Genomic DNA, 22,267 nt, shown 5'->3' on the forward strand with positions numbered 1-22,267 from the left:
AACAGCCTCCACTCTTCTGGGAAGGCTTTCTACTAGATGTTGGAACATTGCTGCTATAACAGCCTCCACTCTTCTGGGAAGGCTTTCTACTAGATGTTGGAACATTGCTGCTGTAACATCCTCCACTCTTCTGGGAAGGCTTTCCACTAGATGTTGGAACATTGCTGCTATAACAGCCTCCACTCTTCTGGGAAGGCTTTCCACTAGATGTTGGAACATTGCTGCTATAACAGCCTCCACTCTTCTGGGAAGGCTTTCCACTAGATGATGGAACATTGCTGTTATAACAGCCTCCACTCTTCTGGGAAGGCTTTCTACTAGATGTTGGAACATTGCTGCTGTAACATCCTCCACTCTGCTGGGAAGGCTTTCCACTAGATGATGGAACATTGCTGTTATAACAGCCTCCACTCTGCTGGGAAGGCTTTCCACTAGATGTTGGAACATTGCTGCTATAACAGCCTCCACTCTTCTGGGAAGGCTTTCCACTAGATGTTGGAACATTGCTGCTATAACAGCCTCCACTCTTCTGGGAAGGCTTTCCACTAGATGTTGGAACATTGCTGCTATAACAGCCTCCACTCTTCTGGGAAGGCTTTCCACTAGATGTTGGAACATTGCTGCTATAACAGCCTCCACTCTTCTGGGAAGGCTTTCCACTAGATGTTGGAACATCGCTGCTATAACAGCCTCCTTTCTTCTGGGAAGGCTTTCCACTAGATGTTGGAACATTGCTGCTATAACAGCCTCCACTCTTCTGGGAAGGCTTTCCACTAGATGTTGGAACATTGCTGCTATAACAGCCTCCACTCTTCTGGGAAAGCTTTCCACTAGATGTTGGAACATTGCTGCTATAACAGCCTCCACTCTTCTGGGAAGGCTTTCCACTAGATGTTGGAACATTGCTGCTATAACAGCCTCCACTCTTCTGGGAAAGCTTTCCACTAGATGTTGGAACATTGCTGCTATAACAGCCTCCACTCTTCTGGGAAGGCTTTCCACTAGATGTTGGAACATTGCTGCTATAACAGCCTCCACTCTTCTGGGAAGGCTTTCCACTAGATGTTGGAACATTGCTGCTATAACAGCCTCCACTCTTCTGGGAAGGCTTTCCACTAGATGTTGGAACATTGCTGCTATAACAGCCTCCACTCTTCTGGGAAGGCTTTCCACTAGATGTTGGAACATTGCTGCTATAACAGCCTCCACTCTTCTGGGAAGGCTTTCCACTAGATGTTGGAACATTGCTGCTATAACAGCCTCCACTCTTCTGGGAAGGCTTTCCACTAGATGTTGGAACATTGCTGCTATAACAGCCTCCACTCTTCTGGGAAGGCTTCCACTAGATGTTGGAACATTGCTGCTATAACAGCCTCCACTCTTCAGGGAAGGCTTTCCACTAGATGATGGAACATTGCTGCTATAACAGCCTCCACTCTTCTGGGAAGGCTTTCCACTAGATGATGGAACATTGCTGCGGGGGACTTGCTTCCATTCAGCCACAAGAGCATTAGTGAGGTTGGACGATTAGGCCAGGCTCGCAGTCGGCGTTCCAATTCATCCCAAAGGTGTTAAATTGAATTGAGGTCAGGGCTCTGTGCCGGCCAGTCAAGTTCTTCCACATTGATCTTGACAAACCATTTTTGTATGTACCTCACTTTGTGCCAAGGGGCATTGTCATGCTGAAACAAGAATGGGCCTTCCCCAAACTGTTGCCACAAAGTTGGAAGAACAGAATCATCTAGAATTTCCTTTAAAGTACAAAATGGAAAATAAATATGGGTTGTATTTACAATGGTGCTTGTTCTTCACTGGTTGCCCTTGGGACAACAGGTCACACATCTTGCTGCTGTGAAGGCACACTGTGGTATTTCACCCTGTAGAAATGGGAGTTGATCAAAATTGGATTTGTTTTCAAATTCTTTGTGGATCTCTGTGTCTCTCTCTCTCTGTCAGTCAGTCAGTCAGTCAGTCAGTCAGTCAGTCAGTCAGCTCAGTCAGCTCAGTCAGTCAGTCAGTCAGTCAGTCAGTCAGTCTGTCAGTCTGTCTGTCAGTCTGTCCGTCCGTCTGTCCGTCCGTCCGTCCGTCCGTCTGTCTCTCTCTCTCTCTGTCTCTCTGAGAAGGATCGATAACACACCATGTGGCTGCATTACACCCCGCCTGGCTGGTTTAGGATGGTGTGTGTGTCTAGGCATCAACAGAAACCAATCACATTACCACCCAGCAGAGAGGGCTTGGAGCGGACACATTAACACTGAGGGGTGTATCCTCAACTGCACCCTATTCCCTATGAAGTGCACTGCCCTGTTCGAAAGTGGTGCACTATATAGGGAATTTGGTGTCATGTGGGACACCGCCGAGACTTCCAACTTGCCTGTCTGCCTGGGAGGCTGTTTGCCTGTCTGCTTGCCTAACTGCTTGCCTGTCTGCCTGGGAGGCTGCTTGCCTGTCTGCTTGCCTGTCTGCCTGGGAGACTGTTTGCCTGTCTGCCTGGGAGGCTGTCTGCCTGGCTGCTTGCCTGTCTGCTTGCCTGTCTGCCTGGGAGTCTGCTTGACTGTCTGCTTGCCTGTCTGCCTGGGAGGCTGCTTGCCTGTCTGCCTGGGAGGCTGCTTACCTGTCTGCCTGGGAGGCTGCTTACCTGTCTGCTTGCCTGTCTGCCTGGGAGGCTGCTTGCCTGTCTGCTTGGGAGGCTGTTTGCCTGTCTGCCTGGGAGGCTGTTTGCCTGGGAGGCTGCTTGCCTGTCTGCTTGCCTGTCTGCTTGCCTGTCTGCCTGGGAGGCTGCTTGCCTGTCTGCTTGCCTGTCTGCCTGGGAGGCTGCTTGCCTGTCTGCTTGCCTGTCTGCCTGGGAGGCTGCTTGCCTGTCTGCTTGCCTGTCTGCCCGGAAGGCTGCTTGCCTGTCTGCTTGCCTGTCTGCTTGCCTGTCTGCCTGGGAGGCTGCTTGCCTGTCTGCTTGCCTGTCTGCCTGGGAGGCTTCTTGCCTGTCTGCTTGCCTGTCTGCCTGGGAGGCTGCTTGCCTGTCTGCTTGCCTGTCTGCCCGGAAGGCTGCTTGCCTGTCTGCTTGCCTGTCTGCTTGCCTGTCTGCTTGCCTGTCTGCTTGCCTGTCTGCTTGCCTGTCTGCTTGCCTGTCTGCCTGGGAGGCTGCTTGCCTGTCTGCTTGCCTGTCTGCTTGCCTGTCTGCTTGCCTGTCTGCTTGCCTGTCTGCTTGCCTGTCTGCCTGGGAGGCTGCTTGCCTGTCTGCTTGCCTGTCTGCCTGGAAGGCTGCTTGCCTGTCTGCTTGCCTGTCTGCTTGCCTGTCTGCTTGGGAGGCTGCTTGCCTGTCTGCTTGCCTGTCTGCCTGGGAGGCTGCTTGCCTGTCTGCCTGGGAGGCTGCTTGCCTGTCTGCTTGCCTGTCTGCTTGCCTGTCTGCCTGGGAGGCTGCTTGCCTGTCTGCTTGCCTGTCTGCTTGCCTGTCTGCCTGGGAGGCTGCTTGCCTGTCTGCTTGCCTGTCTGCTTGCCTGTCTGCTTGCCTGTCTGCTTGCCTGTCTGCCTGGGAGGCTGCTTGCCTGTCTGCTTGCCTGTCTGCTTGCCTGTCTGCTTGGGGCTCCACATTACAACATGTCTCTGCATTCAGCTGAAGACATTCTGGATTGACTGATATTGAGGAAGGAACATATGGAAATGTGGTGATGGTTTAAGTTTGAAGGGATTCCAAAAAGTCATTTTGGAATGTGCTAGAGGTCTCAGTCAAGGTTATTAAGCACAGGAGCATGGTTCATTAAACCTCCTCTGGTATATTATCGGGTTGAGATAACCGTGATGGTATTGACCTCCAGGAGTGACTCACAACGTGTTACTCTCCTCCTGTCTCTCTCTAAGGGTATGTCTGTTACCGTCCTGTCTCTCTCTCTCTAAGGGTATGTCTATTACAGTCCTGTCTCTCTCACACTCTCTAAGGGTATGTCTATTACAGTCCTGTCTCTCTCTCTCTCTAAGGGTATGTCTGTTACCGTCCTGTCTCTCTCTCTCTAAGGGTATGTCTATTACAGTCCTGTCTCTCTCTCTCTCTCTCTAAGGGTATGTCTATTACAGTCCTGTCTCTCTCTCTCTCTAAGGGTATGTCTGTTACCGTCCTGTCTCTCTCTCTCTATAAGGGTATGTCTATTACCGTCCTGTCTCTCTCTCTCTCTAAGGGTATGTCTGTTACCGTCCTGTCTCTCTCTCTCTATAAGGGTATGTCTATTACAGTCCTGTCTCTCTCTCTCTCTAAGGGTATGTCTATTACCGTCCTGTCTCTCTCTCTCTCTCTCTATAAGGGTATGTCTGTTACCGTCCTGTCTCTCTCTTTCTCTCTCTATAAGGGTATGTCTAGTACAGTCCTGTCTCTCTCTCTCTCTCTCTCTAAGGGTATGTCTAGTACAGTCCTGTCTCTCTCTCTCTCTCTCTCTAAGGGTATGTCTATTACAGTCCTGTCTCTCTCTCTCTATAAGGGTATGTCTATTACAGTCCTGTCTCTCTCTCTCTCTCTCTCTAAGGGTATGTCTATTACAGTCCTGTCTCTCTCTCTCTCTCTTTAAGGGTATGTCTATTACAGTCCTGTCTCTCTCTCTCTAAGGGTATGTCTATTACAGTCCTGTCTCTCTCTCTCTATAAGGGTATGTCTATTACAGTCCTGTCTCTCTCTCTCTCTCTCTCTCTAAGGGTATGTCTGTTACCGTCCTGTCTCTCTCTCTCTAAGGGTATGTCTATTACAGTCCTGTCTCTCTCTCTCTATAAGGGTATGTCTATTACAGTCCTGTCTCTCTCTCTCTCTCTCTCTCTAAGGGTATGTCTGTTACCGTCCTGTCTCTCTCTCTCTAAGGGTATGTCTATTACCGTCCTGTCTCTCTCTCTCTCTAAGGGTATGTCTGTTACCGTCCTGTCTCTCTCTCTCTAAGGGTATGTCTATTACAGTCCTGTCTCTCTCTCTCTCTCTCTAAGGGTATGTCTATTACAGTCCTGTCTCTCTCTCTCTAAGGGTATGTCTATTACAGTCCTGTCTCTCTCTCTCTATAAGGGTATGTCTATTACAGTCCTGTCTCTCCCTCTCTCTAAGGGTATGTCTATTACAGTCCTGTCTCTCTCTCTCTAAGGGTATGTCCATTACAGTCCTGTCTCTCTCTCTCTCTCTCTAAGGGTATGTCTATTACAGTCCTGTCTCTCTCTCTCTAAGGGTATGTCTATTACAGTCCTGTCTCTCTCTAAGGGTATGTCTGTTACCGTCCTGTCTCTCTCTCTCTAAGGGTATGTCTATTACAGTCCTGTCTCTCTCTAAGGGTATGTCTGTTACCGTCCTGTCTCTCTCTCTATAAGGGTATGTCTATTACCGTCCTGTCTCTCTCTCTCTCTAAGGGTATGTCTATTACAGTCCTGTCTCTCTCTCTATAAGGGTATGTCTATTACAGTCCTGTCTCTCTCTCTCTCTAAGGGTATGTCTATTACAGTCCTGTCTCTCTCTCTCTAAGGGTATGTCTATTACCGTCCTGTCTCTCTCTCTCTCTCTCTAAGGGTATGTCTATTACAGTCCTGTCTCTCTCTCTCTAAGGGTATGTCTATTACAGTCCTGTCTCTCCCTCTCTCTAAGGGTATGTCTATTACAGTCCTGTCTCTCTCTCTCTAAGGGTATGTCTATTACAGTCCTGTCTCTCTCTCTCTCTCTCTAAGGGTATGTCTATTACAGTCCTGTCTCTCTCTCTATAAGGGTATGTCTATTACAGTCCTGTCTCTCTCTAAGGGTATGTCTATTACAGTCCTGTCTCTCTCTCTCTAAGGGTATGTCTGTTACAGTCCTGTCTCTCTCTGTCTCTCTAAGGGTATGTCTATTACAGTCCGGTCTCTCTCTCTCTCTCTCTAAGGGTATGTCTATTACAGTCCTGTCTCTCTCTCTCTCTCTCTAAGGGTATGTCTATTACAGTCCTGTCTCTCTCTCTATAAGGGTATGTCTGTTACCGTTCTGTTCTGTTCTGTTCTGTTCTGTTCTGTTCTGTTCTGTTCTGTTCTGTTCTGTACTGTTCCTCTCTGTTCTGTTCTGTTCCTCTCTGTTCTGTTCCTCTCTGTTCTGTTCTGTTCTGTTCTGTTCCTCTCTGTCTGTTCTGTTCTGTTCCTCTCTGTTCTGTTCTGTTCTGTTCTGTTCCTCTCTGTTCTGTTCTGTTCTGTTCCTCTCTGTTCTGTTCTGTTCTGTTCTGTTCCTCTCTGTCTGTTCTGTTCTGTTCTGTTCTGTTCCTCTCTGTTCTGTTCCTCTCTGTTCTGTTCTGTTCCTCTCTGTTCTGTTCTGTTCTGTTCCTCTCTGTTCTGTTCCTCTCTGTTCTGTTCTGTTCCTCTCTGTTCTGTTCCTCTCTGTTCTGTTCTGTTCCTCTCTGTTCTGTTCTGTTCCTCTCTGTTCTGTTCTGTTCCTCTCTGTTCTGTTCTGTTCTGTTCTCTTCCTCTCTGTTCCTCTCTGTTCTGTTCCTCTCTGTTCTGTTCTCTTCCTCTCTGTTCCTCTCTGTTCTGTACTGTTCCTCTCTGTTCTGTTCCTCTCTGTTCCTCTCTGTTCTGTTCTGTTCCTCTCTGTTCTGTTCCTCTCTGTTCTGTTCCTCTCTGTTCTGTTCTGTTCTGTTCTGTTCCTCTCTGTTCTGTTCCTCTCTGTTCTGTTCTGTTCTTTTCCTCTCTGTTCTGTTCTGTTCCTCTCTGTTCTGTTCCTCTCTGTTCTGTTCCTCTCTGTTCTGCTCTGTTCTGTTCTGTTCTGTTCTGTTCTGTTCCTCTCTGTTCTGTTCTGTTCCTCTCTGTTCTGTTCTGTTCTGTTCTGATCCTCTCTGTTCTGTTCTGTTCCTCTCTGTTCTGTTCCTCTCTGTTCTGTTCCTCTCTGTTCTGTTCCTCTCTGTTCTGTTCTGATCCTCTCTGTTCTGTTCTGTTCCTCTCTGTTCTGTTCCTCTCTGTTCTGTTCCTCTCTGTTCTGTTCTGTTCCTCTCTGTTCTGTTCTGTACCTCTCTGTTCTGTTCCTCTCTGTTCTGTTCTGTACTGTTCCTCTCTGTTCTGTTCTGTTCTGTTCCTCTCTGTTCTGTTCTGTACTGTTCTGTTCCTCTCTGTTCTGTTCTGTTCTGTTCTGTTCCTCTCTGTTCTGTTCTGTTCTGTTCTGTTCTGTACTATTTTGTTCCTCTCTGTTCTGTTCTGTTCTGTTCTGTACTGTTCCTCTCTGTTCTGTTCTGTTCTGTTCTGTTCTGTTTTGTTCCTCTCTGTTCTGTTCTGTTCTGTACTGTTCCTCTCTGTTCTGTTCTGTTCTGTTCCTCTCTGTTCTGTTCTGTTCTGTTCTGTTCTTTTCTGCTCCTCTCTGTTCTGTTCTGTTCCTCTCTGTTCTGTTCTGTTCTGTTCTGTTCTGTTCTGCTCCTCTCTGTTCTGTTCTGTTCTGTTCTGTTCCTCTCTGTTCTGTTCTGTTCTGTTCTGTTCTGTTCTGTTCCTCTCTGTTCTGTTCTGTTCTGTTCTGTTCTGTTCTGCTCCTCTCTGTTCTGTTCCTCTCTGTTCTGTTCTGTTCTGTTCTGTTCTTTTCTGCTCCTCTCTGTTCTGTTCTGTTCCTCTCTGTTCTGTTCTGTTCTGTTCTGTTCCTCTCTGTTCTGTTCTGTTCCTCTCTGTTCTGTTCTGTTCCTCTCTGTTCTGTTCTGTTCTGTTCTGTTCCTCTCTGTTCTGTTCTGTTCCTCTCTGTTCTGTTCTGTTCCTCTCTGTTCTGATCCTCTCTGTTCTGTTCTGTTCTGTTCCTCTCTGTTCTGTTCCTCTCTGTTCTGTTCTGTTCCTCTCTGTTCTGCTCCTCTCTGTTCTGTTCTGTTCTGTTCTATTCTGTTCTGTTCTGTTCTGTTCCTCTCTGTTCTGTTCCTCTCTGTTCTGTTCTGTTCCTCTCTGTTCTGTTCTGTTCTGTTCCTCTCTGTTCTGTTCTGTTCCTCTCTGTTCTGTTCTGTTCTGTTCCTCTCTGTTCTGTTCCTCTCTGTTCTGTTCTGTTCTGTTCTGTTCCTCTCTGTTCTGTTCTGTTCTGTTCTGTTCCTCTCTGTTCTGTTCTGTTCTGTTCCTCTCTGTTCTGCTCCTCTCTGTTCTGTTCTGTTCTGTTCTATTCTGTTCTGTTCTGTTCTGTTCCTCTCTGTTCTGTTCCTCTCTGTTCTGTTCTGTTCCTCTCTGTTCTGTTCTATTCTGTTCCTCTCTGTTCTGTTCCTCTCTGTTCTGTTCTGTTCCTCTCTGTTCTGTTCCTCTCTGTTCTGTTCTGTTCTGTTCTGTTCCTCTCTGTTCTGTTCCTCTCTGTTCTGTTCTGTTCCTCTCTGTTCTGTTCCTCTCTGTTCTGTTCTGTTCCTCTCTGTTCTGATCCTCTCTGTTCTGTTCTGTTCTGTTCTGTTCCTCTCTGTTCTGTTCTGTTCTGTTCTTTTCTGTTCTTTTCTGTTCTGTTCCTCTCTGTTCTGTTCTGTTCCTCTCTCTTCTGTTCTGTTCCTCTCTGTTCTGTTCCTCTCTGTTTTGTTCTGTTCCTCTCTGTTCTGTTCCTCTCTGTTCTGTTCTGTTCCTCTCTGTTCTGTTCCTCTCTGTTCTGTTCCTCTCTGTTCTGTTCCTCTCTGTTCTGTTCCTCTCTGTTCTGTTCCTCTGTTCTGTTCTGTTCCTCTCTGTTCTGTTCTGTTCCTCTCTGTTCTGTTCCTCTCTGTTCTGTTCTGTTCCTCTCTGTTCTGTTCTGTTCCTCTCTGTTCTGTTCTGTTCTGTTCTCTTCCTCTCTGTTCCTCTCTGTTCTGTTCTGTTCTGTTCTGTTCTGTTCTGTTCTGTTCTGTTCCTCTCTGTCTGTTCTGTTCTGTTCCTCTCTGTTCTGTTCTGTTCTGTTCTGTTCCTCTCTGTTCTGTTCTGTTCTGTTCTGTTCCTCTCTGTTCTGTTCTGTTCTGTTCTGTTCCTCTCTGTCTGTTCTGTTCTGTTCTGTTCTGTTCCTCTCTGTTCTGTTCCTCTCTGTTCTGTTCTGTTCCTCTCTGTTCTGTTCTGTTCTGTTCCTCTCTGTTCTGTTCCTCTCTGTTCTGTTCTGTTCCTCTCTGTTCTGTTCCTCTCTGTTCTGTTCTGTTCCTCTCTGTTCTGTTCTGTTCCTCTCTGTTCTGTTCTGTTCCTCTCTGTTCTGTTCTGTTCTGTTCTCTTCCTCTCTGTTCCTCTCTGTTCTGTTCCTCTCTGTTCTGTTCTCTTCCTCTCTGTTCCTCTCTGTTCTGTACTGTTCCTCTCTGTTCTGTTCCTCTCTGTTCCTCTCTGTTCTGTTCTGTTCCTCTCTGTTCTGTTCCTCTCTGTTCTGTTCCTCTCTGTTCTGTTCTGTTCTGTTCTGTTCCTCTCTGTTCTGTTCCTCTCTGTTCTGTTCTGTTCTTTTCCTCTCTGTTCTGTTCTGTTCCTCTCTGTTCTGTTCCTCTCTGTTCTGTTCCTCTCTGTTCTGCTCTGTTCTGTTCTGTTCTGTTCTGTTCTGTTCCTCTCTGTTCTGTTCTGTTCCTCTCTGTTCTGTTCTGTTCTGTTCTGATCCTCTCTGTTCTGTTCTGTTCCTCTCTGTTCTGTTCCTCTCTGTTCTGTTCCTCTCTGTTCTGTTCCTCTCTGTTCTGTTCTGATCCTCTCTGTTCTGTTCTGTTCCTCTCTGTTCTGTTCCTCTCTGTTCTGTTCCTCTCTGTTCTGTTCTGTTCCTCTCTGTTCTGTTCTGTACCTCTCTGTTCTGTTCCTCTCTGTTCTGTTCTGTACTGTTCCTCTCTGTTCTGTTCTGTTCTGTTCCTCTCTGTTCTGTTCTGTACTGTTCTGTTCCTCTCTGTTCTGTTCTGTTCTGTTCTGTTCCTCTCTGTTCTGTTCTGTTCTGTTCTGTTCTGTACTATTTTGTTCCTCTCTGTTCTGTTCTGTTCTGTTCTGTACTGTTCCTCTCTGTTCTGTTCTGTTCTGTTCTGTTCTGTTTTGTTCCTCTCTGTTCTGTTCTGTTCTGTACTGTTCCTCTCTGTTCTGTTCTGTTCTGTTCCTCTCTGTTCTGTTCTGTTCTGTTCTGTTCTTTTCTGCTCCTCTCTGTTCTGTTCTGTTCCTCTCTGTTCTGTTCTGTTCTGTTCTGTTCTGTTCTGCTCCTCTCTGTTCTGTTCTGTTCTGTTCTGTTCCTCTCTGTTCTGTTCTGTTCTGTTCTGTTCTGTTCTGTTCCTCTCTGTTCTGTTCTGTTCTGTTCTGTTCTGTTCTGCTCCTCTCTGTTCTGTTCCTCTCTGTTCTGTTCTGTTCTGTTCTGTTCTTTTCTGCTCCTCTCTGTTCTGTTCTGTTCCTCTCTGTTCTGTTCTGTTCTGTTCTGTTCTGTTCCTCTCTGTTCTGTTCTGTTCCTCTCTGTTCTGTTCTGTTCCTCTCTGTTCTGTTCTGTTCTGTTCTGTTCCTCTCTGTTCTGTTCTGTTCCTCTCTGTTCTGTTCTGTTCCTCTCTGTTCTGATCCTCTCTGTTCTGTTCTGTTCTGTTCCTCTCTGTTCTGTTCCTCTCTGTTCTGTTCTGTTCCTCTCTGTTCTGCTCCTCTCTGTTCTGTTCTGTTCTGTTCTATTCTGTTCTGTTCTGTTCTGTTCCTCTCTGTTCTGTTCCTCTCTGTTCTGTTCTGTTCCTCTCTGTTCTGTTCTGTTCTGTTCCTCTCTGTTCTGTTCTGTTCCTCTCTGTTCTGTTCTGTTCTGTTCCTCTCTGTTCTGTTCCTCTCTGTTCTGTTCTGTTCCTCTCTGTTCTGTTCTGTTCTGTTCTGTTCCTCTCTGTTCTGTTCTGTTCTGTTCCTCTCTGTTCTGCTCCTCTCTGTTCTGTTCTGTTCTGTTCTATTCTGTTCTGTTCTGTTCTGTTCCTCTCTGTTCTGTTCCTCTCTGTTCTGTTCTGTTCCTCTCTGTTCTGTTCTATTCTGTTCCTCTCTGTTCTGTTCCTCTCTGTTCTGTTCTGTTCCTCTCTGTTCTGTTCCTCTCTGTTCTGTTCTGTTCTGTTCTGTTCCTCTCTGTTCTGTTCCTCTCTGTTCTGTTCTGTTCCTCTCTGTTCTGTTCCTCTCTGTTCTGTTCTGTTCCTCTCTGTTCTGATCCTCTCTGTTCTGTTCTGTTCTGTTCTGTTCCTCTCTGTTCTGTTCTGTTCTGTTCTTTTCTGTTCTTTTCTGTTCTGTTCCTCTCTGTTCTGTTCTGTTCCTCTCTCTTCTGTTCTGTTCCTCTCTGTTCTGTTCCTCTCTGTTTTGTTCTGTTCCTCTCTGTTCTGTTCCTCTCTGTTCTGTTCTGTTCCTCTCTGTTCTGTTCCTCTCTGTTCTGTTCCTCTCTGTTCTGTTCCTCTCTGTTCTGTTCCTCTCTGTTCTGTTCCTCTGTTCTGTTCTGTTCCTCTCTGTTCTGTTCTGTTCCTCTCTGTTCTGTTCCTCTCTGTTCTGTTCTGTTCCTCTCTGTTCTGTTCTGTTCCTCTCTGTTCTGTTCTGTTCTGTTCTCTTCCTCTCTGTTCCTCTCTGTTCTGTTCTGTTCTGTTCTGTTCTGTTCTGTTCCTCTCTGTTCTGTTCTCTTCCTCTCTGTTCCTCTCTGTTCTGTTCTGTTCTGTTCCTCTCTGTTCTGTTCTGTTCTGTTCTGTTCCTCTCTGTTCTGTTCTGTTCTGTTCTGTTCTGTTCCTCTCTGTTTTTTTCTGTTCTGTTCTGTTCTGTTCCTCTCTGTTCTGTTCTGTTCTGTTCCTCTCTGTTCTGTTCTGTCTGTTCCTCTCTGTTCTGTTCTGTTCTGTTCCACCCTGTTCTATTCCTCTCTGTTCTGTTCTGTCTGTTCCTCTCTGTTCTGTTCTGTTCTGTTCCTTTCTGTTCTGTTCCTCTCTGTTCTGTTCTGTTCTGTTCTGTTCCTTTCTGTTCTGTTCCTCTCTGTTCTGTTCTGTTCCTCTCTGTTCTGTTCTGTTCCTCTCTGTTCTGTTCCTCTCTGTTCTGTTCTGTTCTGGTCCTCTATGTTCTGTTCTGTTCCTCTCTGTTCTGTTCCTCTCTGTTCTGTTCCTCTCTGTTCTGTTCTGTTCTGTTCTGTTCCTCTCTGTTCTGTTCTGTTCCTCTCTGTTCTGTTCCTCTCTGTTCTCTTCTGTTCTGTTCCTCTCTGTTCTGTTCCTCTCTGTTCTGTTCCTCTCTGTTCTGTTCCTCTCTGTTCTGTTCCTCTCTGTTCTGTTCTGTTCCTCTCTGTTCTATTCTGTTCTGTTCTGTTCTGTTCTGTTCCTCTCTGTTCTGTTCTGTTCCTCTCTGTTCTGTTCTGTTCTGTTCTGTTCCTCTCTGTTCTGTTCTGTTCCTCTCTGTTCTGTTCCTCTCTGTTCTGTTCTGTTCCTCTCTGTTCTGTTCCTCTCTGTTCTGTTCTGTTCCTCTCTGTTCTGTTCCTCTCTGTTCTGTTCCTCTCTGTTCTGTTCTGTTCTGTTCCTCTCTGTTCTGTTCCTCTCTGTTCTGTTCCTCTCTGTTCTGTTCCTCTCTGTTCTGTTCCTCTCTGTTCTGTTCCTCTCTGTTCGGTTCTGTTTAGAATAATGCATATTTATTGTATTTAAGGGCTTTATGGGAAACACATCAACATTGCCAAAGCAAAGGGAATAGATAATAAACACAAGTGAAATAAACAATAAACAGTGTACAGTAAATATTACACAAAAGTTCCATAATAATAAAGACATTTCAAACGTCATATTATGTCTATATACAGTGTTGTAACGATGTGCAAATAGTTAAAGTACAAAAGAGAAAATAAATCAACATAAATATGGGTTGAATTTACAATGGTGTTTGATCTTCACTGGTTGCCCTTTTCTTGTGGCAACAGGTCACAAATCTTGCTGCTGTGATGCACACTGTGGTATTTCACCCAGTAGATATGGGAGTTTATCAAAATGTATCTGTTTTCGAATTCTTTGTGGATCTGTGTAATCTGAGGGAAATATGTGTCTCTAATATGCTCATACATTTGTCAGGAGGTTAGGAAGTGCAGCTCAGTTTCCACCTCATTTTGTGGGCAGTGTGCACATAGCCTGTCTTCTCTGGAGAGCCAGGTCTGCCTACGGCGGCCTTTCTCAATAGCAAGGCTATGCTCACTGAGTCTGCACATAGTCAAAGCTTTCCTTAAGTTTGGGTCAGTCACAGTGGTCAGGTATTCTGCCACTGTGTACTCTCTGTTTAGGGACAAATAGCATTCTAGTTTGCTCTGTTTTTTTGTTAATTCTTTCCAATGTGTCAAGTAATCCTCTTTTTGTTTTCTAATGATTTGGTCTAATTGTGTTGCTGTCCTTGGGCTCTGTGGGTTCTGTTTGTGTTTGTGAACAGAGCCCCAGGACCTGCTTGCTTATGGGACTCTTCTCCAGGTTCATCTCTCTGTAGGTGATGGCTTTGTTATGGAAGGTTTGGGAATCGCTTCCTTTTAGGTGGTTGTAGAATTTAACGGCTCTTTTCTGGATTCTGATAATTAGCGGGTATTGGCCTAATTCTGCTCTGCATGCATTATTTGGTGTTTTACGTTGTACCCGGAGGATATTTTTGCAGAATTCTGCATGCAGAGTCTCAATTTGGTGTTTGTCCCATTTTGTGAATTCTTGGTTGGTGAGCGGACCCCAGACCTCACAACCATAAAGGGCAATGGGTTCTATAACTGATTCAAGTATTTTTAGCCAGATCCTAATTGGTATGTTGAAATTTATGTTCCTTTTGATGGTATAGAATGCCCTTCTTGCCTTGTCTCTCAAATCGTTCACAGCTCTGTGGAAGTTACCTGTGGCGCTGATGTTTAGGCCGAGGTATGTATAGTTTTTTGTGTGCTCTAGGGCAACGGTGTCTAGATGGAGTTTGTATATTTTTTTGGAACACCATTATTTGTGTCTTACTGAGATTTACTGACAGGGCCCAGGCCTGACAGGGCCCAGGTCTGACAGGGCCCAGGTCTGACAGGGACAGGGCCCAGGTCTGTCAGGGCCCAGGTCTGACAGGGACAGGGCCCAGGTCTGACAGAATCTGTGCAGGAGATCTATGTGCTGCTGTAAGGCCCTCCTTTGTTGGTGACAGAAGCACCAGATCATCAGCAAACAGTAGACATTTGGCTTCAGATTCTAGTAGGGTGAGGCCGGGCGCTGGAGATTGTTCTAGTGCCCTCGCCAATTCGTTGATATATATGTTGAAGAGGGTGGGGCTCAATCTGTGTGTTGTTTGCCCATTTTAACCCCACTGTTTATTGATATCATAATGTTGCGTGTTTTTCCCCCCAACACCACTTTCCATCAATTTGTATCGCAGACCCTCATGTCAAATTGAGTCAAAAGCTTTTTTGAAATCACCGAAGCATGAGAAGACTGCCTTTGTTTTGGTTTGTTTGTTTGTCACTTAGAGTACGTGGTCCGTTATATGATAATTTGGTAAAAAGTCCTGTAGTTCATCAATCATCAACCATCAATGTAATCGGAGAATCCAGTGGGTTCTGGTCTTTAATAGTTGTTTCTAAGACTTGCAATTGATCATGTTTTTGCTGTTCGTTCTTTGTTTTCGAGACAATATTAGAGAAGTGGTTTACCCACACATCTCCATTTTGGATAGATAATTCTTCGTGTTGTTGTTTGTTTAGTGTTTTCCAATTTTCCCAGAAGTGGTTCGATTCTATGGATTCTTCAAATACATTGAGCTGATTTCTGACGTGCTGTTTCTTCTTTTTTCCGTAGTGTATTTCTGTATTGTTTTAGTGATTCACCGTAGTGAAGGCGTAGACTCAGGTTTTTGCATTCTTCATCAAACCATTTGTCACTTTTATTAATTCTCTTAGGTTGTCTGCTTGACATGTTTAGATTTGATGGGAAAGCTGAGAGATCAAATATACTGTTTAGGTTTTCTACTGCCAAGTTTACACCTTCACAATTACAGTGAAAATGTTTTGTCCAGGTAGTTGTCTAAAAGGGATTGAATTTTTTCCTGCTCTTTTCCCTGCTCAGACCTTGTATTTTCCAGGATTTGATAGTGAAAGATTTGTGTTCTAGTGTCCAGTGTTGTTCTCCATTACAGTAGGTGGGACCAGCGCATGGTGAGCATCTGATATACATAAATCTTAGGTTGCAGGTTGGGGCTTAGGGGGGGGGGGGGGGGGGGGGCGCATTAGTGATGGTTGGGCCTGTTGCTCTGCTCACAGCCTGGGCATATGGGCAGCTGTCACTCTCTCTCTCCATCCCTCTCTCTCTACCTCCCTCCCTCTCTCTCTCTCTCTCTCGCTCACTTTTGTTCTCTCTCTCTCCCCCTCCCTCTCTCCCTCCCTCTCTCTCTCTCAATTTTGTTCTCTCTCTCTCTATCTCTCTCTCTCTCTCCCCCTCCCTCTCTCCCTCCCTCTCTCTCTCTCTCACTCAATATTGTTCTCCCTCTCCCTCTCTCTCTCTCTCTCTCTCTCTCTCTCCCCCTCCCTCTCTGCCTCCCTCTCTCTCTCGCAATTTTGTTCTCTCTCTCTCTATCTCTCTCTCTCTCTCCCCCTCCCTCTCTCTCTCTCCCCCTCCCTCTCTCCCTCTCTCTCTCTCCCCCTCCCTCTCTCCCTCCCTCTCTCTCTCTCTCACTCAATATGCTCTCTCTCTCTCTCTCTCTCTCTCTCTCTCTCTCTCTCTCTCTCTCTCTCTCTCTCTCTCTCTCTCTCTCTCTCTCTCTCTCTCTCTCTCTCTCTCTCTCTCTCTCTCTCTCTCTCTCTCTCTCTCTCTCTCTCTCTCTCTCTCTCTCTCTCTCTCTCTCTCTCTCTCTCTCTCTCTCTCTCTCTCTCTCTCTCTCTCTCTCTCTCTCTCTCTCTCTCTCTCTCTCTCTCTCTCTCTCATCCCTAGGCAGATTTGGCACTGCCTCACACTGCTAAATCTCCAGTCTGTTTTTATTCTCATCATAGATGTCATTGCTGATATATATACTGTGGCGTAGATCATTATGTATAGTGCATCCCAAAAGGCATCCTATTCCTTATGTAGTGCACTACGTTTGGCCAAGGCCCATAGGGATCTTTACAAAAGTAGTGCACTTTATAGGGAATAGGGATTCATTTGACCCGTCCCTCCCCAACATCATGCACTGAATCTTATTCACATTATGTTAGAAAACATTGACGTGGCCTATGGGGCTATCTCTACTGTCAGACACCACAATGAGAGTCTCTTCTCTACAGGATATCTCTTCTGTCAGACACCACAATGAGAGTCTCTACTCTACAGGATATCTCTTCTGTCAGACACCACAATGAGAGTCTCTTCTCTACAGGATATCTCTTCTGTCAGACACCACAATGAGAGTCTCTTCTCATGCCCAAAGACACATTATAATGATTGACTTGGCCTCACAGGCTTCGGTAACGTGTTAAGTAGAGTCTTGTCTTTTCCCCAAAGACACATAATAACCACCGGCAGGTCAATAGACCCTCTTATAAAATACGTACAGAGATTGTGTCTCAATCAGAATAGCCTGTATGAATAAATGGTTTGTCATCTCTAAAAGGGACAAAATAACAACATTACAGTCATTCAGAGACACAATCCATTGATCGATACTGCCAGGAGAGTCTAGGGAGAATCAGGGATGGAATTACCAATACAGTTGGGAAGATAAAGTGCATTCGGTAAGTGTTTCAGACCCCTCGACTTTTTCCACCTTTTGTAAAGTTACAGCCTTATTCTAAAAATGGATTAAAAAAAAAAGTATATAATTCCTGATCCATCTACACACAATACCCCATAATGACAAAGTGAAAACGGGTTTTTAGAAATTCTTGCAGATTTATTACATATAAAAAAATGGAAATATAACATTCACATAAGTATTCATACCCTTTACTCAGTACTTTGTTGAAGCACATTTTGGCAGCGATTACAGTCTTGAGTCTTCTTGGGTGTGACGCTACAAGCTTGGCACACCTGTATTTGGGGAGTTTCTCCCATTCTTCTCTGCAGATCCTCTCAAGCTCTGTCAGGTTGGATGGGGAGCGTCGCTGCACAGCTATTTGCAGGTCTCTCCAGAGGTGTTTGATCTGGTTCAAGTCCGGGCTCTGGCTGGGTCACTCAAGGACATTCAGAGACTTGTCCTGAAACCACTCCTGCGATGTCTTGGCTGTGTGCTTAGGGTCGTTGTCCTGTTGGAAGGTGAACCTTCACCCCCAGTCTGAGGTCCCGAGTGCTCTGGAGCAGGTTTTCATCAAGGATCTCTCTGTACTTTGCTCTGTTCATTTTTCCCTCAATCCTGACTAGTCTCCCAGTCCCTGCTGCAGAAAAACATCGCCACAGCATGATGCTGCTACCACCATGCTTCACCGTAGGGATAGTTCCAGGTTTCCTCTAGACGTGACGCTTGGCATTCAGGCCAAAGAGTTCATTCTTGGATTTATCAGACCAGAGAATCTTGTTTCTCATGGTCTGAGAGTCTTTAGGTGCCTTTGACAAACTCCAAGCAGGCTGTCATGTGCCTTTTACTGAGGAGTGGCTTCCGTCTGACCACTCTACCATAAAGGCCTGATTTGGTGGAGTGCAGCAGAGATCGTTGTCCTTATGGAAGGTTCTCCCATCTCCACAGAGAAGCTCTGTCAGAATGACCATCGGGTTCTTGGTAACGTCTCTGACCAAGGCCCTTCTCCCCCGATTGCTCAGTTTGGTCGGGGTATTGTGTCATTATGGGGTATTGTGTCATTATGGGGTATTGTGTCATTATGGGGTATTGAGTCATTATGGGGTATTGTGTCATTATGGGGTATTGTGTCATTATGGGGTATTGGGTCATTATGGGGTATTGTGTCATTATGGGGTATTGGGTCATTATGAAGTAGTGAGTCATTATGGGGTATTGAGTCATTATGGGGTATTGTGTCATTATGGGGTATTGAGTCATTATGGGGGTATTGAGTCATTATGGGGTATTGTCTCATTATGGGGTATTGTGTCATTATGGGGTATTGAGACATTATGGGGTATTGTGTCATTATGGGGTATTGAGTCATTATGGGGTATTGTCTCATTATGGGGTATTGAGTCATTATGGGGTATTGTGTCATTATGAGGTATTGAGTCATTATGGGGTATTGAGTCATTATGGGGTATTGAGTTATTATGGGGTATTGAGTCAGTATGGGGTATTGTGTCATTATGGGGTATTGTGTCATTATGGGGTATTGAGACATTATGGGGTATTGAGACATTATGGGGTATTGAGTCATTATGGGGTATTGTGTTATTATAGGGTATTGTGTCATTATGGGGTATTGAGTCATTATGGGGTATTGTGTTATTTTGGGGGTAGTATTGAGTCATTATGGGGGTATTGTGTCATTATGGGGGTAGTATTGAGTCATTATGGGGGTATTGTGTTATTATGGGGGTAGTATTGAGTCATTATGGGGGTAGAATTGAGTCATTATGGGGGTAGTATTTAGTCATTATGGGGGTAGTATTGAGTCATTATGGGGTATTGTGTCATTATGGGGTATTGTGTCATTATGGGGTATTGTGTCATTATGGGGTATTGTGTCATTATGGGGGTATTGAGTCATTACGGGGTATTGAGTCATTATGGGGTATTGAGTCATTATGGGGTATTGTGTCATTATGGGGTATTGGGTTCTTATGGGGTATTGAGTCATTATGGGGTATTGTGTCATTATGGGGTATTGAGTCATTATGGGGGTATTGTGTCATTACGGGGTATTGTGTCATTATGGGGTATTGGGTCATTATGGGGTATTGGGTCATTATGGGGGTATTGAGTCATTATGGGGTATTGGGTCATTATGGGGGTATTGAGTCATTATGGGGGTATTGAGTCATTATGGGGTATTAGGTCATTATGGGGTATTGGGTCATTATGGGGGTATTGTGTCATTATGGGGGTATTGAGTCATTATGGGGTATTGGGTCATTATGGGGTATTGGGTCATTATGGGGGTATTGAGTCATTATGGGGTATTGGGTCATTATGGGGGTATTGAGTCATTATGGGGTATTGGGTCATTATGGGGGTATTGGGTCATTATGGGGGTATTTTGTCATTATGGGGTATTGTGTCATTATGGGGGTATTGAGTCATTATGGGGTATTGGGTCATTATGGGGTATTGGGTCATTATGGGGGTATTGAGTCATTATGGGGTATTGGGTCATTATGGGGGTATTAGTCATTATGGGGTATTGGGTCATTATGGGGTATTGGGTCATTATGGGGGTATTGAGTCATTATGGGGTATTTGGTCATTATGGGGTATTGTGTCATTATGGGGTATTGAGTCATTATGGGGGTATTGTGTCATTATGAGGTATTGATTTGTTATGGGGTATTGTGTCATTATGGGGTATTGTATCATTACAGGGTATTGAGTCATTATGGGGTATTGTGTCATTATGGGGTATTGTGTCATTATGGGGTATTGTGTCATTATGGGGTATTGAGTCATTATGGGGTATTGAGTCATTACGGGGTATTGTGTTATTATGGGGTATTGTGTTATTATAGGGTACATACCCAGTATCCTATGACAGTGATTACCTGTGTCTGTACATACAGTACCAGTCAAAAGGGATTTCTTTATTTTAGTGAAGCCATCAAAACTATGAAATAACACATATGGAATCTTTTGGTAACCAAAAAAGTGTTAAAAAAATCAAAATATATTTTATATTTAATATTCTTCAAAGTAGCCACCCTTTGGCTTGATGAATGCTTTGCACACTATTGGCATTCTCTCAACCAGCTTCAACTGGAATGCTTTTCCAACAGTCTTGAAGGAGTTCCCACATATGCTGAGCACTTGTTGGTTGCTTTTCCTTCACTCTGTGGTCCAACTCATCCCAAACAATTTGAATTGGGTTGAGGTCGGCTGATTGTGGAGGCCAGGTCATCTGATGCAGCACTCCATCACTCTCCTTCTTGGTGAAATAGCACAAACACAGCCTGGAGGTGTGTTTTGGGTCATTGTCCTGTTGAAAAACAAATGATAGTCCCACTAAGCGTAAACCAGATGGTCTTGCTTATCGACGCAGAATGCTGTGGTAGCCATGCTGGTTAAGTGTGCCTTGAATTATATAAAAATCCCAGACAGTGTCACCAGCAAAGCACCCCAACACCATCAAACCTCCTCCTCCATGCTTCACGGTGGGAACCCCACATGTGGAGATCATCCGTTCACCTGCTCTGCATCTCACAAAGACACGGCGGTTGGAACCAAAAAATCTCAAATTTGGACTCATCAGACCAAAGGACAGATTTCCACCGGTCTAAAGTCCATTGCTCGTGTTTCTTGGCCCAAGCAAGTCTCTTCTTCTTATTGGAGTCCTTTAGTGGTGGTTTCTTTGCAGCAATTCAACCATGAAGGCCTGATTCACACAGTCTCCTCTGAACAGTTGATGTTGAGAGGTAGAGGTAACTCTGGCTCTTCCTTTCCTGTGGCGGTCCTCATGAGAGCCAGTTTCATAAAAGCTCTTGATGGTTTTTGCGACTGCACTTGAAGACTCTTTAAAAGTTCTTGACATTTTCCAGATTGATTGACCTTCATGTCTTAAAGCAATGATGGACTGTAGTTTCTCTTTGCTTATTTGATCTGTTCTTGCCATTTTATGGACTTGGTCTTTAATCAAATAGGGCTATCTTCTGTATACCAACCCTACCGTGTCACAATACAACTGATTGGCTCAAACGCATTAAGAAGGAAAGAAATTTAACAAATTAACTTTTAACAAGGCACACCTGTCAATTGAAATGCACTCCAGGTGACTACCTCATGAAGCTGGTTGAGAGAATGCCAAGAGTGTGTGTTACGTTCCCCAGTTTCTGTGTTGTGGTTTTGTATTTCAGGACAGGCTTCCTGAAATTCCCCCAAGCAGCTGATTGGTAGGCCCCATTTGATGATTGGAGCTGACCCCGCCCTCTCGTCAGAAACAGCTGTCTTCAATTACCAACTCCTTCTCCAGTTGTGTAAGCTTGGTCTTGGTTGTGGCTGAGAGACAGGTTTTGTTAAGTATTTTTGTAGCTGCTGATTTGCGATACAGTATGTGTGTGCCAATAGAACTGTGTTTTTGATTCTTGAAATGGTTTAATTACGTTTGGATTATTCTGTTTCATTTGTTCCCAGGGGGGAAGGGGAAGGCACCTTGGGAGTGCTTAGGCAAGAGGCCCGCGGGCATACATATACCCGTAGTATGTACTCTGTCTATGCACACTAGGTAAGACCTGGGACGGACCACCCCCTGTATTTTGGGTAGTGCACCAGGTGGTGCAAAGTTAGGTAAGTAGTGGGTTGGCAGGTAAGGTAGGAGAGGTACGGTAGGAGAGGTAAGGTAGGAGAGGTAAGGTAGGAGAGGTAAGGTACGAGAGATAAGGTAGGAGAGGTAAGGTAGGAGAGGTAAGGTAGGAGAGGTAAGGTAGGAGAGGTAAGGTAGGAGAGGTAAGGTAGGAGAGGTAAGGTAGGAGAGGTAAGGTAGGAGAGATAAGGTAGGAGAGGTAAGGTAGGAGAGGTAAGGTAGGAGAGGTAAGGTAGGAGAGGTAAGGTAGGAGAGGTAAGGTAGGAGAGGTAAGGTAGGAGAGGTAAGGTACGAGAGATAAGGTAGGAGAGGTAAGGTAGGAGAGGTAAGGTAGGAGAGGTAAGGTACGAGAGGTAAGGTAGGAGAGGTAAGGTAGGAGAGGTAAGGTAGGAGAGGTAAGGTAGGAGAGGTAAGGTAGGAGAGGTAAGGTAGGAGAGGTAAGGTAGGAGAGGTAAGGTAGGAGAGGTAAGGTAGGAGAGGTAAGGTAGGAGAGGTAAGGTAGGAGAGGGGGATGGCTTTGACATTAACTTTCTTTGCTTTGGTTCCGTTCAGCCCCATTTCCCAGAATTTACCGTGTGAAGGAAGCAATAAATTCCCTGTAAACGGTAAATTCTCTGTCTTTGTCATCCTTACACGCACCTACAGTCCCATACCTCTTTCACTTCACGGGGAGTTGAGTTGTAGCAAGGTGTTGCGTTCCCTCTTCCCGAGAGGTGTACTTAACAGTGTGCAAGGGTGGCGACAAAATAGAAAATATATTTTGATTTGTTTAACACTTTTTTTGGTTACTACATGATTCCATATGTGTTATTTAATAGTTTTAATGTCTGTACTATTATTCTACAATGTAGAAAATAGTAAAAATAAAGAAAAACCCTTGAATGAGTAGGTGTGTCCAAACTTTTGATTGGTAGTGTACATGTGATGCCTTATGGCTCTCCTTGGTTCGATAAGACACCCTTGTTCCAACCCTGTCTCATATCAGTTATCTTATAATAGTAGATCTGTGACTGTACTTACAGGTGATCCTGACGTAGTCTTTATATCAGAGTAATACTTACAGGTGATCCTGACGTAGTCTTT

At 45.1% G+C, this 22,267-nt stretch overlaps 1 protein-coding gene across 1 annotated transcript in view; it reads right to left on the reverse strand.

The window, feature by feature from the left end:
* unc5a (unc-5 netrin receptor A) overlaps positions 1–22,267 on the reverse strand; it is a gene marked incomplete at its 3' end in the record, with an annotated part of 579,979 nt that overhangs the window by 129,570 nt on the left and 428,142 nt on the right. The gene's annotated exons all lie outside the window — the stretch shown is intronic.

The sequence above is a fragment of the Salvelinus fontinalis genome, chromosome 6 (genome assembly GCF_029448725.1).
Source record: "Salvelinus fontinalis isolate EN_2023a chromosome 6, ASM2944872v1, whole genome shotgun sequence".
Lineage (NCBI taxonomy): Eukaryota > Metazoa > Chordata > Actinopteri > Salmoniformes > Salmonidae > Salvelinus > Salvelinus fontinalis.